The sequence below is a fragment of the Anabrus simplex genome, chromosome 3, assembly GCF_040414725.1.
Source record: "Anabrus simplex isolate iqAnaSimp1 chromosome 3, ASM4041472v1, whole genome shotgun sequence".
NCBI lineage: Eukaryota > Metazoa > Arthropoda > Insecta > Orthoptera > Tettigoniidae > Anabrus > Anabrus simplex.
In genome coordinates this window covers 247468903-247481216 of record NC_090267.1, presented here as the reverse complement: position 1 = coordinate 247481216, position 12314 = coordinate 247468903, and the positions used below count along the sequence as shown (strand labels likewise).

At 41.8% G+C, this 12314-nt stretch overlaps 2 protein-coding genes across 4 annotated transcripts in view; one reads left to right on the top strand and one right to left on the bottom strand.

The window, feature by feature from the left end:
• The window catches only part of LOC136866203 (uncharacterized), an 873476-nt gene that overhangs the window by 490644 nt on the left and 370518 nt on the right, over positions 1-12314 (bottom strand). The window lies entirely within an intron of this gene.
• Positions 1-12314, top strand: part of LOC136866204 (uncharacterized) — a 327755-nt gene that overhangs the window by 180669 nt on the left and 134772 nt on the right. The gene's annotated exons all lie outside the window — the stretch shown is intronic.

Genomic DNA, 12314 nt, shown 5'->3' with positions numbered 1-12314 from the left:
GCATTCTTTGTAAGTGGAATTTCAAAAAATGTAGACTTATATGAAGAATGATTCAGTGCAAAAACAGAATTGAACTGAATTTCGTAGCTGAGAAGAGGTAAATTTCGAATATACACTTTATTCAACACTTTTCACACCTTCTAGGACGATTTTTTTTAAAAAGCTCAGACATTGCATTTTAGGTATTTTTACGAAAAATAATTTAGTAAAAATACAAATGATATTTTATGTGGTGGCCGAGAAAATCATATAAACTCGCCCGGTACGAGAAGTTTGGGTATATATGGTTCACATTGGAATTACTTGAAAAAGAAACTAAATTTGTTGTTGGGTGAAGGCTATGTAAAACCTGAGCTTAACTATAAAGGAGGAAAAACAAAGTACGGGAAATTACTTTTTGCTGTTTTGCTTTACGTCGCACCGACACAGATACGAGTAGGTCTTATGGCGACGATGGGATAGAAAAGGCCTAGGAATGGGAAGGAAGCGGCCGTGGCCTTAATTAAGGTACAGCGCCAGCATTTGCCTCGTGTGAAAATGGAAAACCACGGAAAACCATCTTCAGGGCTGCCGACAGTGGGGTTCGAACCCACTATCTCCCGGATGCGCGGGTGGCCGTTATGTTTTTCCTTCACATTACTCTGTATTGTGAGTTTATTGTCGGTGATGCGAGGGGGTGACTGTTCCCTAACTGTCGTGAGTAAGGCGATTCACATTTGAAGGGTAAGCATTCCCTCCTCTAGTGGGAACAAAGATTCGTACGAGTTCGTGCACCCTATGTGAGAGGTTCTTTCATCGCACGACCAGTGGCGTTGGTGTTTTGAAGTCGAGAGGCAAACTTTATCCTGTTGTAGGCGTGTGTATTTGGCTTAACATTCACCATTTTCAGTTACTGACAAATGAATCTTCGAAAATTATGAGTCGAGGAAGAATGCTGGATAAAATGAAATGAAATGGTGTGCGGCTTTTAGTGCCGGGAGTGTCCGAGGACAAGTTTTCCCGTAGGCGACCTGCGTGTCGTGATGAGGATGAAATGATGATGAAGACGACACATACACCCAGTCCCCGTGCCAGCAAAATGAACCAATTTTGGTTAAAATTCCCGACCCTGCCGGGAATAGAACCCGGGACTCCTGTGACAAAAGACCAGCACGCTAACCATTTAGCCATAGAGCCTGACGCTGGGTAATAAGCGCTGTTACAAACTCCAGCTATCTCCAATGTTAGAGAGAAGACTTACTGTGCTTTATTCTTGCATTTTGATTGCGACTGTCAGGAAGTTCCATATTAATAACAATGTTATTGGTTTCTCGTCCCAATAACTACTTTTCATGGTTTTCGCTGATGCCGAGGTGCTGGAATTTTATCCCCCAGGAATTGTATTACATGCCAGTAAATCTACGGCTGGCGTATCTGAGCACGTTCAAATACCACCGGACTGAGCCAGGATCGAACCTGCCAAATTTGTTGAGAGAGCCAGCGCCTTAACCGTCGGAGCCATTCAGCTCGGCACTCTTGTGAACATTATGTACTGACATTGACTGAACATGACTCATATCCATTGAGTAGTACTTTGTTTCTGTATAATAATTTCTTGTGGCTATTTCTGGCCGGGTGCAGCCCTTGTAAGCCAGACCCTCAGTTGAGTGTGGGTGGCATCTGCCATTTGTAGGTAACGGCGTGTTATTGTAGTGGAGGAATGTGTTATGTGTGGTGTGTGAGTTGCAGGGATGTTGGGGGCAGCACAAACACCCAGGCCCCGAGCCACTGGAATTAACCAATGAAGGTTAAAATCCCCGACCCGCCAAGGAATCGAACCCGGGACCCTCTGAACCGAAGGCCAGTACGCTGACCATTCTGCCAACGAGTCGGACATTTGTTTATGTACTATACGGTTAATCAAAATATATAACGCAGACTTTCCGTCTCATTTCAGTATTCATTTCACTGTCATGCCCCACAAAATTGTGGAAGATTCCGTATTAATGTTAAATGAAGTTTTAATGTGAGAGAAAGTCTCACGTGTAACCACTCGTGCTGCAGTACGGCTAGCGACCACTCGCGGGTTAACCAGCATCCAGAGCGTCACAGTTCAACTCAGCGACGTCGTAAATATGGATTTGACATTAAATCAGTTGTTTACGAATATTTTTATATCTCATCACCTCAACTCCCACCACTAGCAGTGCTAGGGGTGTCTTATCGCCTCCCCACCCACTCAGTCCTCTGATAGTAAGTCATATGTGTACCAAGTTTGCTTGAAATCGGTCCAGAAGTCCTCAAAACTATGAACTCGACACTAATATCGGTCATTTTTAGTTATATTTATATTTCACCCCCTTGCCTGGGGATTCTAGGGGTGTCTTGCCCCAACAGCATTTTTCACAGATAGTAAGTAATATTTGTACCAAATTTAGTTGACAGCTATGCTGGAAAATACACACATACATCCATAATCTCGGTCATTTTATCATTTTATTTTTCACACTTTTTCACCCCCTATGCCAGAGGGGGCTGAACTTGGACTATAAACAATCCCGAGTGTTACTATGCATCTCGGCGACCTCGAAAAGTATGGATTCAACATTATTTTCGATTATTTCCCTCACCCCCACCCAAAACGATATTTTACACTTAACGTTGACTTTAAAATTTTTCGGAGTGTTACTATTCATCTCCGCGACCGTGAAAACTATGGATTCGATACTATTTTCAATTATTTGTATATCGCACTACCCTCACCCCCACCCAAATGGGGGATGAACTTGGACTTTAAAACATTTCGGGGTGTTTCTATTCATCTCAGCGACCACAAAAACTATGGATTCGACATTATTTTGATCATTTTTTATCTCACCCCCCTTCGTTCCCCACACAAAAGGGGCTGAAGTTGGAATTTTAAAAATTCGTAGTGACACTATTCATTGCAGCGACCAAAAAATACTGAAATTATATTTTAGGAATTTATTTGGAGAGTGGTTTAGTACAAGAACGAAGTTGTGTTTTATTTCAAGCCGAGAAAATCCAAACAGTTATATTTCGAATATAACCCCATTTTATGCTTTTACTGGTCAGATGTAGTGTTTACACTACATAATGTCTTCTGGTATGGGCTAGAATATATTTGTTACTTTTATTGACCTGTCTCTGTCTCATCCTTGGTTTTGGCAATATGAAAGTGACCGAGGTATGAGCGATGCTAGTAATGCTATTCCTTATGCAGCCAGTCCCTGTTATGAATGGTGTGATAATATCACTCATAGTGTCAGTTGGTGCATGCATTTCAGTGGGCTTAGCAGACTGATATGTAATAGCAAGAATTGATATTATGTTTTAGAGCAGGGCCTCTCAGGGTGCATGCGCGTGGTGCATGCACTGTGCACGGTGCAAAAGACGACTTCGCTTGGTTGACCAGAGTGCAGACCCCCCACTCCTCTCTCCCTACACCTGTCTCCCCGTTCGGCCTGTTTCCGCGTCCCTCACCTTCACTGCTGTTTCTCCCCCACTGCGAAATGTTTACGTGTGGTGAGCGGAGACGCACACTTGTATGGGACAAGGTTACCAGTGTTATTAAAAAAATTAAAAAAGTGAATTAGAAATACACATGCATGTTTGAGAGGAATGTAAACATAATTTTAAAAAAATGCAGAACCCGTAACCAAAATGAAAATGCTACAGTACTGGAACAAACCTCATTTGTGGATATAGAATGCTCTTCTTCAAGCTGTTTCAACTTCCTTAATTCTTTCTCTCTGACGTCTCCTATGATTTCACAATAATTTTCCGAATGTAGTCTGTTGTAGTGTCTTTCAATAGACGATTTTCTTACGCACGTAATTATCGTCCCACAGATTAAGCATTTGGCGTTATCGTCACGACAAACAAACAAAAAAAAAAAATACGAAAGTTCCCAGTTCGATTGAAATGGACTTTCAGAAGTCTTTGCTTTCTTCGAAACAGGTTGCTCCATTATTATGTTGTTGTCGTGCGCTTATCTATTTCACTGTTAAACACGTCGTCTACCACCAAACGCTTCGTCGCTCTCAGCTCACTACACCATCCGAGTCAAGCCGAGTTGAGGCGAAGCGTACCGATGCACAGTGCACAGAGGCTATGCACCTCGCTCTGCACGCGTGAGAGTTTGGGCGTTTGAGAGGCCCTGTTTTAGAGAGTCAACCACCATCTAAACCCCTTAGGGGAGTAATATTTTAAAGTATACGATATTTTACACTTAATTACAACTTTGCACGTCAAACGGTTTTTGAGGGATGAATAATTTCGTTTACGGAGCTAGTCTCATTTAAAGCCTTAAGAGCGGAACGTTTAAAAATATTTTCTATTTCACACCTAGAATTTGAAACATATACCGCCATTTGGAAATTTTGTCTTCGTACGTTAAACCGTTTCGTAGGAAGGAATGAATATATTTATTTTTCAGATCTTCACCCCCATTTAACTCTCTGAGGGGTTAAATTTGTTTCAAACCTTTCTCATGTTTACCACCTAGGATGTCATTTGAAATTTTAACTACCGAGCTCGATAGCTGCAGTCGCTTAAGTGCGGCCAGTATCCGGTATTCGGGAGATAGTGGGTTCGAACCCCACTGTCGGCAGCCCTGAAGATGGTTTTCCGTGGTTTCCCATTTTCACACCAGGCTAATGCTGGGGCTGTACCTTAATTAAGGCCACGGCCGCTTCCTTCCCAGTCCTAGCCCGTTCCTGTCCTTCCGTCGCCGTAAGACCTATCTGTGTCGGTGCGACGTAAAGCCAATAGAAAAAAAAGAAATCTTGACTTCGTAATTTAAAATTTCATATAAATGAATATTTTTGTCATCAATTCTCCGCCCCCCCTCCCTCACCCAGTCAAATCAAATCCCCTTAGGGTTGTATTGTTGTAAGTCCACTTCATAGTTGTACACTCATAAAAAGAATTCAACTCCTTTTAACACCTCCTTAAGTTGACCCCCCCCCTCAACAAAATACGCGTTTCTTTATTTTTAAGGGAATTCCGAATGCCAGTTTTCACGTCCGCAACATCCTTCGTTCTTGAGATATAAGTATCCTCATACAAAGAATTCAACACATTTTTCAGTTCATTTACCTCCCCATTTTATTGGATTTTCCGAAAACATAAGAATAATTGTTTCTTTATTTTTGAAAGATTCCAAGTACAAATTTTCACGTCTGTAACATTTTCAGTATTTGATATAGCAAGTATGCTCATAAATATAATTCTTTCTTCACTTCTTTTCACCCACCCACCCCCTTAACTGGATTTTTTGAGAACAAAAAATACGTCATTCCTTATTTTTAAAGTTCCAAATATAAATGTTCATGTTTGTAACATCTTCAGCTATTGACATATAAGTACCCTCATAAAAATAATTCAACCCCGTTTTCAGTCATTTTACCCCCTCCTCCCACCAAGTGTTTTTCCGAAAAAATATGTTATTTTCTGTTAATAGAGATTGAAATACCAATTTTCACGTCTGTAATATATTAAGTTTTTGAGATATACTGTAGATATGCTCATTTTAAAAGTTCACCCCCTTTAACACTTCCCCTTAGGTGGATTTTCAGGAAACAAATTGTGCGTGTTCCTTTGCTTGTACGGGAGATTCTAAATACCATTTTTAACACGTGTAACATGTTACCTTTTTTTGAGATATATCATTTTAAAAATTCATCCCCTTTGTCATTCCTGTTCACGCCCCCTTAAACAGATTTTCCAAAAACAAAAAAATACGTGTTTATTTATTTTTAAAGGAGATTCCAAATACCAATTTTCATGACTGTAAAAAGTTCATTATAACTGGTATTCGCATACTTTTCCTAGTTTGCTCAATAGCAAGATTCCTGGAAATGATTATGTATAGTTATTCTGTATGTCTAAAAGTACACAGACGTTTAAGTTGTTTTCCTTGTTCAGCGACTTCTCCTAGATCAACACGGCGCCACGAGATAGCAGTTCTCTTCGAACGTAGTTTATACTGTTTAGGTTACGCATCTGTCTCTGTCAATGAATCTACATGAAAACTAACTTAGGGTGAAAGTGGACAGGACAACATGATTGATACTTGGCAAATACTACTACAACTACTACTACTACTACTACTACTACTACTACTACTACTACTAATTTTTGCTACTTTTAACGCCGCACTAACACACAAAGGTTTTCGGTGACGGGAAAGGCCTAGGACTGAGAAGGTAGCAGGCGTTAACTTAATGAAAGGACAGCCCCAAGCATTTGCATGGTGTGAAAATACGAATCCACGGAAAACCATCCTCAGGGCTGCTGCCGGTGGAATTCGAACCCGCTATCACCCGAATACAAGTTAACAAAATTATTATTATTATTATTATTATTATTATTATGATTATTATTATTATTATTATTATTATTATTATTATTATTATTATTATTATTATTATTGTCGGCCTCCATGGTGTAGGGGTAGCATGCCTGCCTCTTACCCGGAGGCCCCGGGTTCGATTCTCGGCCAGGTCAGGGATTTTTACCTGGACCTGAGGGTTGGTTCGAGGTCCACTAAGCCTACGTGATTAGAATTGAGGAGCTATCTGACGGTGAGATAGCGGCCCCGGTCTAGAAATCCAAAAATAACGGCCGAGAGGATTCGTCGTGCTGACCATATGACACCTCGTAATCTGCAGGCCTTCGGGATGAACAGCGGTCGCTTGTTAGTCTAAGGCCCTTCAAGGGCTGTAGTGCCATGGGGGTTATTATTATTATTATTATTATTATTATTATTATTATTATTATTATTATTATTATACGTGTCATACGGAAGTCAGTTCCTTCTTTGCCAACGATTAATTAGTTCATTTAACTGATGCTTTTGGTTTTATGATTCCGTAACTTATTTTACGATTTTCGGAGATGTCGAGTGGTCGAAAAGTTTGTTCTGAAGAATTTCATTTAGCCTAAATCTTCCATTACGATGTTGGTCAATACTTACTGCCTTCAATGCCACTGGACTGAATCAAAATCAAACCCGAAATGCTGGAATCAGAAAGTTAGCACTTTACCATCTGAGCCCCTCAGCCTGGCTCCCAGAAATATATTACTCCCAGTAATTACAATCAGCAGTACTGTCAATAAAATAACATTATTTATGCACTAAGTACGGGACACTACATGACACCTTAACATCCCTATGCCAAACAAGCCTTGCCGCAACCTACTGTGTTTTTCCAAAATGAAAATAAATTACTGAGCAAATTGTTTGCGCAGTTCGGTTCAAGTATCTATTAGGTTGCATTTGGGAAATGGTGGGTTCTTATCCCACTGTTGCCAGGCTTGAAGATGATTTTCCGTAGTTTCCCATTTCTGCACCAGGCTGTGCTTTAGGTGAGACCACGGTCACTTTCTTCCCAGTCCTAGCCCTGTGCTGCCCCATCGTCGCCATAAGACCTGTCTGGGTGTGTGCGACGAAAACAGTAGCAAAGAAAAGCAACAACTTCTTTCTTTGATAACGGCCCGGAGTCGCGTTGTGCTTTTTTTTTTTTTTTTTTTGCTAGCTTTCCTTGTATTATAACTTGTTAGCTTACTTAACATGCCTTAGCATCCCATATTTTTGTTCCATAGTTTACTTTAATGTCCGCCTCTGTGGTGGAGTGGTTAATGTGATTAGGTGTCATCCCCGGAGGCCCCGGTTCTGCCACAACATTTGAAAAGTGGTACGAGGGCTGGAACGGGGTCCACTCAGCCACGGGAGGTCAACTGAGTAGAGGGAGGATTCGGTTCCCATCTCAGCCATCCTTGACGTGGTTTTCTGTGGTTTCCCACTTCTCCTCCAAGCAAATGCCAAGATGGTATCTAACATAAGGCCACGGCCGCTTCCTTCCCTCTTCGTTGTCTGTCCCTCCCAATCTTTCCATGCCCCACAAGGCTCATGTTCGGCATAGCAGGTGAGGCCGCCTGGGCGAGGTACTGGTCCTCCTTCCCAATTGTATTCTTCCGACCCAAAGTCTCACGCTCCAGGACACTACCCTTGAGGCGGTAGAGGTGGGATCCCTCGCTAAGTCCGAGGGAAAAACCAACCCTGGAGGGTAAATGGATTAAGATTTTTTTTTGCTAGGGGCTGTACGTCGCACCGACACAGATAGGTCTTATGGCGACGATGGGATAGGAAAGGCCTAGGAGTTGGAAGGAAGCGGCCGTGGCCTTAATTAAGGTACAGCCCCAGCATTTGCCTGGTGTGAAAATGGGAAACCACGGAAAATCATCTTCAGGGCTGCCGATAGTCGGATTCGAACCTACTATCTCCCGGATGCAAACTCACAGCCGCGCGCCTCTACGCGCACGGCCAACTCGCCCGGTAATGGATTAAGAAAGAAGAAAGAAAGAGAAATAACGATTTTACAGTACTTTAATTATCTTGTAATCTCAATCTGTATAAGAAAGTTTATGTTTACGGTAGGAAGATATTGATTTAATTTGATTTAATATGAAGGCCTGATTGTGACACTTGATTTTAAAATGTATAAGTTACCCATATTCAAGAAATCGCAGTAATCTCTGAATTATAATTTACTTTGTTTTTGGTTGTATGCCACCCCACTTTATTTGCCTTAGAACCCAACACTTTTATGTCGTATGTTACCTTCATTCTTTTGTAATCCCACTGAGCGGAGTGACCGGGCTTGTTAACGCGCTCAGGTTAGGCGAGTCAAGCTCTGCATTCGGGTGACGAGTGGGTTCGAACCCAACCGTGGGCTGCTGTGAGAATGGTTTTCTGTAGTTTTCCATTTTTCAGTTTCAGTTGAATGCCGGGACAGTTCCTGTTCATAGAATAGAGCCGATTCCTTCGAACTCCTTCCGCAATTTCATTCATGATCATTCATTTTATTTTCATTAGCTCCTCGAGTGGGGCAGGCGTCAGGAAGGGCATCAGACTGTAAAAGCATGGCATTTAATTTTATCTGACTTCATCCTCGAACCCGTATCACGAAACAGGACTAAGGGGTGGACATATACTATTTTGTAAGCTCAATTTGCATTAGAATTTTACGTTTAAATTTTTAAAAAGAAGGTATTTGTGTAAAACACTTGAATTTATTTATCCAAGAAGAGGTAGACTGGCCGCACATTACTCGGATGAAGCCGTTTCTCAGTATAACCTCTCACCTTACACCAACTCTGTGGTTAAGAGGCGACTATAAGGGGAAAGGGGAAGGGATCTCAAGTAGGGAGCTTAGGATGGCAACCACAGGGCCTACAGCTGAGCCTGGCATTGCTCCCACTTTCTAGTGCTAGGTTCATCACTAATGCATTTTCTGTACGACCTTCCTTGGTCAAATCGTGTTCTTTTCCGACCGTATGAGGTTTGTGAGGCCTAGGAAGTCTTTTATTTTCATGGCCTTTTGTGACGCTTTCCTTTATATTGCCGATACCTTGATTTTTTTAACGGTCGAACTTCTTTCTTTTCGCTTCTCATTGGTGTTAAGAGATGATGGTCGCCCAGTAGTACTTCCTTTTAAATCAATAATCACCACCACCTCCTTTTTTAAACAAGGTTTTTCGGTAGTGCTAAGTTTCACTGTGTAAACCGCGGTCTACCCAATCTTCGTGCTTTACGTAACATATATATACTCTTTCACACTGCATATCTTGAATTATTCAATATTCTCATCCAGGAAGGACGTCTGGCAGTGCATCCTCTTACCGCCTGAAAATCACGTATCTGTTCAATTTGTGAGGTTAAGAGTATTGACCTAGTTCCTCGTCATATCGCACACCCCAGCACTACTGTGTCGTCAAGAAAAAGGGGAAGTGAGTCGGAAATTGCTGATCCGATTACACATGATACTCGATCCCAATACGTGTGGTGGTCTTCACGGGAATCTGTTATCCACTACACCGTGTGAAAATGCGGTAAGGAGCTTGAGTCAAGTATAGTTAAAGTCAACACGCCATTGAATAGAAGCCAAATTTCCTAACATCTTAGGTTATGTCACTGGAAAAATGAAGTTCCCAGAAAGAAACCATAATTTAAGTTCATCCACTACAAATGTCAAATGCATTGTGAAATTATCAGCGTTTCGCCCCATTGCAGCAACGGGCTCATCAGTTGGATTGCTACACCTGTCCAAGACGCTGGCAGGCTAGTGCACCGTTGAGACTCCACTTCAAGCTTCGTATGTAGGACAGTGCAATGACGGTGCACTAGGCACTTGTATTAATACCTTCCTTTGGCTCTTATATCAAACTAGCTAGTGGCTTTACGTCGCACCGACACATATAGGTTTTATGGCGACGATGCGATGGGAAAGGTCTAGGAATTGGAAGGAAGCGGCCGTGCCCTTAATTAATGTACAGCCGCAGCATTTGCCTGGTGTGAAAATGAGAAACCACGGAAAACCATCTTCGGAGCTGCCGACAGTGGGATTCGAACCCACTATCTCTCGGATGCAAGCTCATAGCCGCGTGCCCCTAACCTCACGGCCAACTAGTCCGGTATATCAAACTAGCGCTACGGAATTCTACATTATACAGAGTGTATCCGTGATGATGATACAACGTTTCTGGAATGATGGAGGACGGCAAGTGGATCAATTTGAGATCAGGAACCATATTCCAGAAACGATCGAGTCAAAAATAAAGCACAATTCTACTCATTTAAGTCCGTTTACCTGCACAAGATTCACAAGCTGTTCCATTTACAACAAATGTTCGAAATGCCGCCCCCTGCGTCAATGCATGGCTCTTATTGTTACCTGAGAAGCGCGACGGGGAGGGTGTGATACGTTGTTTCTCATGTGAAGTCCGGGTTGGAGAGTTTTCATTTTGATGGCAGCCACCCTTGCCTACTGTCAGTCGGAATCGAATTGGACAGTTTTCTCTTTAATGGCACACACTCATTCTCCACCTCTCTTTTTTATATCCTCAGGGAGACAGTCTCTGTGGTTTTTCTTTTGCTATTTGCTTTACGTCGCACCGACACAGATAGGTCTTATGGCGACGATTGGATGGGAAAGACCTAGGAATGGGAAGGAAGCGGCCGTGGCCTTAATTAAGGTACAGTCCCAGCATTTTCCTGGTGTGAAAATGGGAAACCACGGAAAACCATTTTCAGGGCTGCCGACAGTGGGGTTCGAACCCACTACCTCCCGATTACTGGATACTGGCCGCACTTAAGCGACTGCAGCTATCGATCTCGGTCTCTGTGGTTTTACCAAAGTCTGAACGGATCTGCCAATTGAAAGAACACCAACATGACAGCAATATTTTAGTACGTAAATATTGCTGTCATGTTGGTGTTCTGTCAGTTTACAAAATACGCATCTGCGTAAGTACAAATTCAAGCAAAAAAATTAATGACTATATGATTTTTCACGAGAGTTTAATCCTGATGTAAACAAATAGGCGGAGCACCTTGGCTTTGCACGTGGACACAGACGTAGTTGATTGGAGAAGCAACCGTCGTACTCACTGGACTGTATGCGAGCTCGAAGAAAATTAGTAGGTGGCATTAATTTAATTTTATCTTAGTTTATTACATTTAGATAGTCTGAAAGAGTACGTAATCAAAGTAAAATATGGTTGTCATATATACCGGTGTGTATCTTTAATTTTTTTAAATTAAACAGTGATTAAATAACGAGATATGAAGGCAGAAGGCGTGGTGTAATGCAGGAAGTCTTCTCATAGCGAGGGAAAGTCCCAAGCTGTACAGCGTGGAGATAAGGTGTTGCATCTTGCAGCAGCTGTAAAGTGTCAGTATTCACAGTGAGAGAAATGGAGCAAGAGGTGCTCTAGCCTACGATAGCTTTCTTTAATATTCAGAAATGAATAAATAAATAACGTAGGCCCTAATCTTCAGCAGTAGATCTCCCTTTAGACCCCTCTGTTTAGTTTCGCACAGCTCAAAATCTGTTCCTCGTCTATTTTAGGTAATATGCTCAGCACTGTATGTCCGAACACGAGACATTGACGGGGCGGAGGTCGATAGTACACGCTCAGCGAATCACAACTCTTTCTTTGGCTGAGGCGTGGACATGCCTTGTTTACATCAGGATTAAACTCTCGTGAAAAATCATATAACAGTAATGATTTTTTGTTATATAATATAATGTATAATAGGTATATAATACGGGTTACTTAACATTTAAAATCTTTTCACATTGCATGCATACCTTTGTTTTGATACTTCTGAATAAACTGCATTTTAGTCTCATTTCTAGATGGAATAAAACTGACTGATTTTCTGCACTTCCTGATCAAGGCAGCCCAACATATAACTGGCTTCGAGAGAAACAATCATCTCTCAAATCAACCCGAACATTTTTATA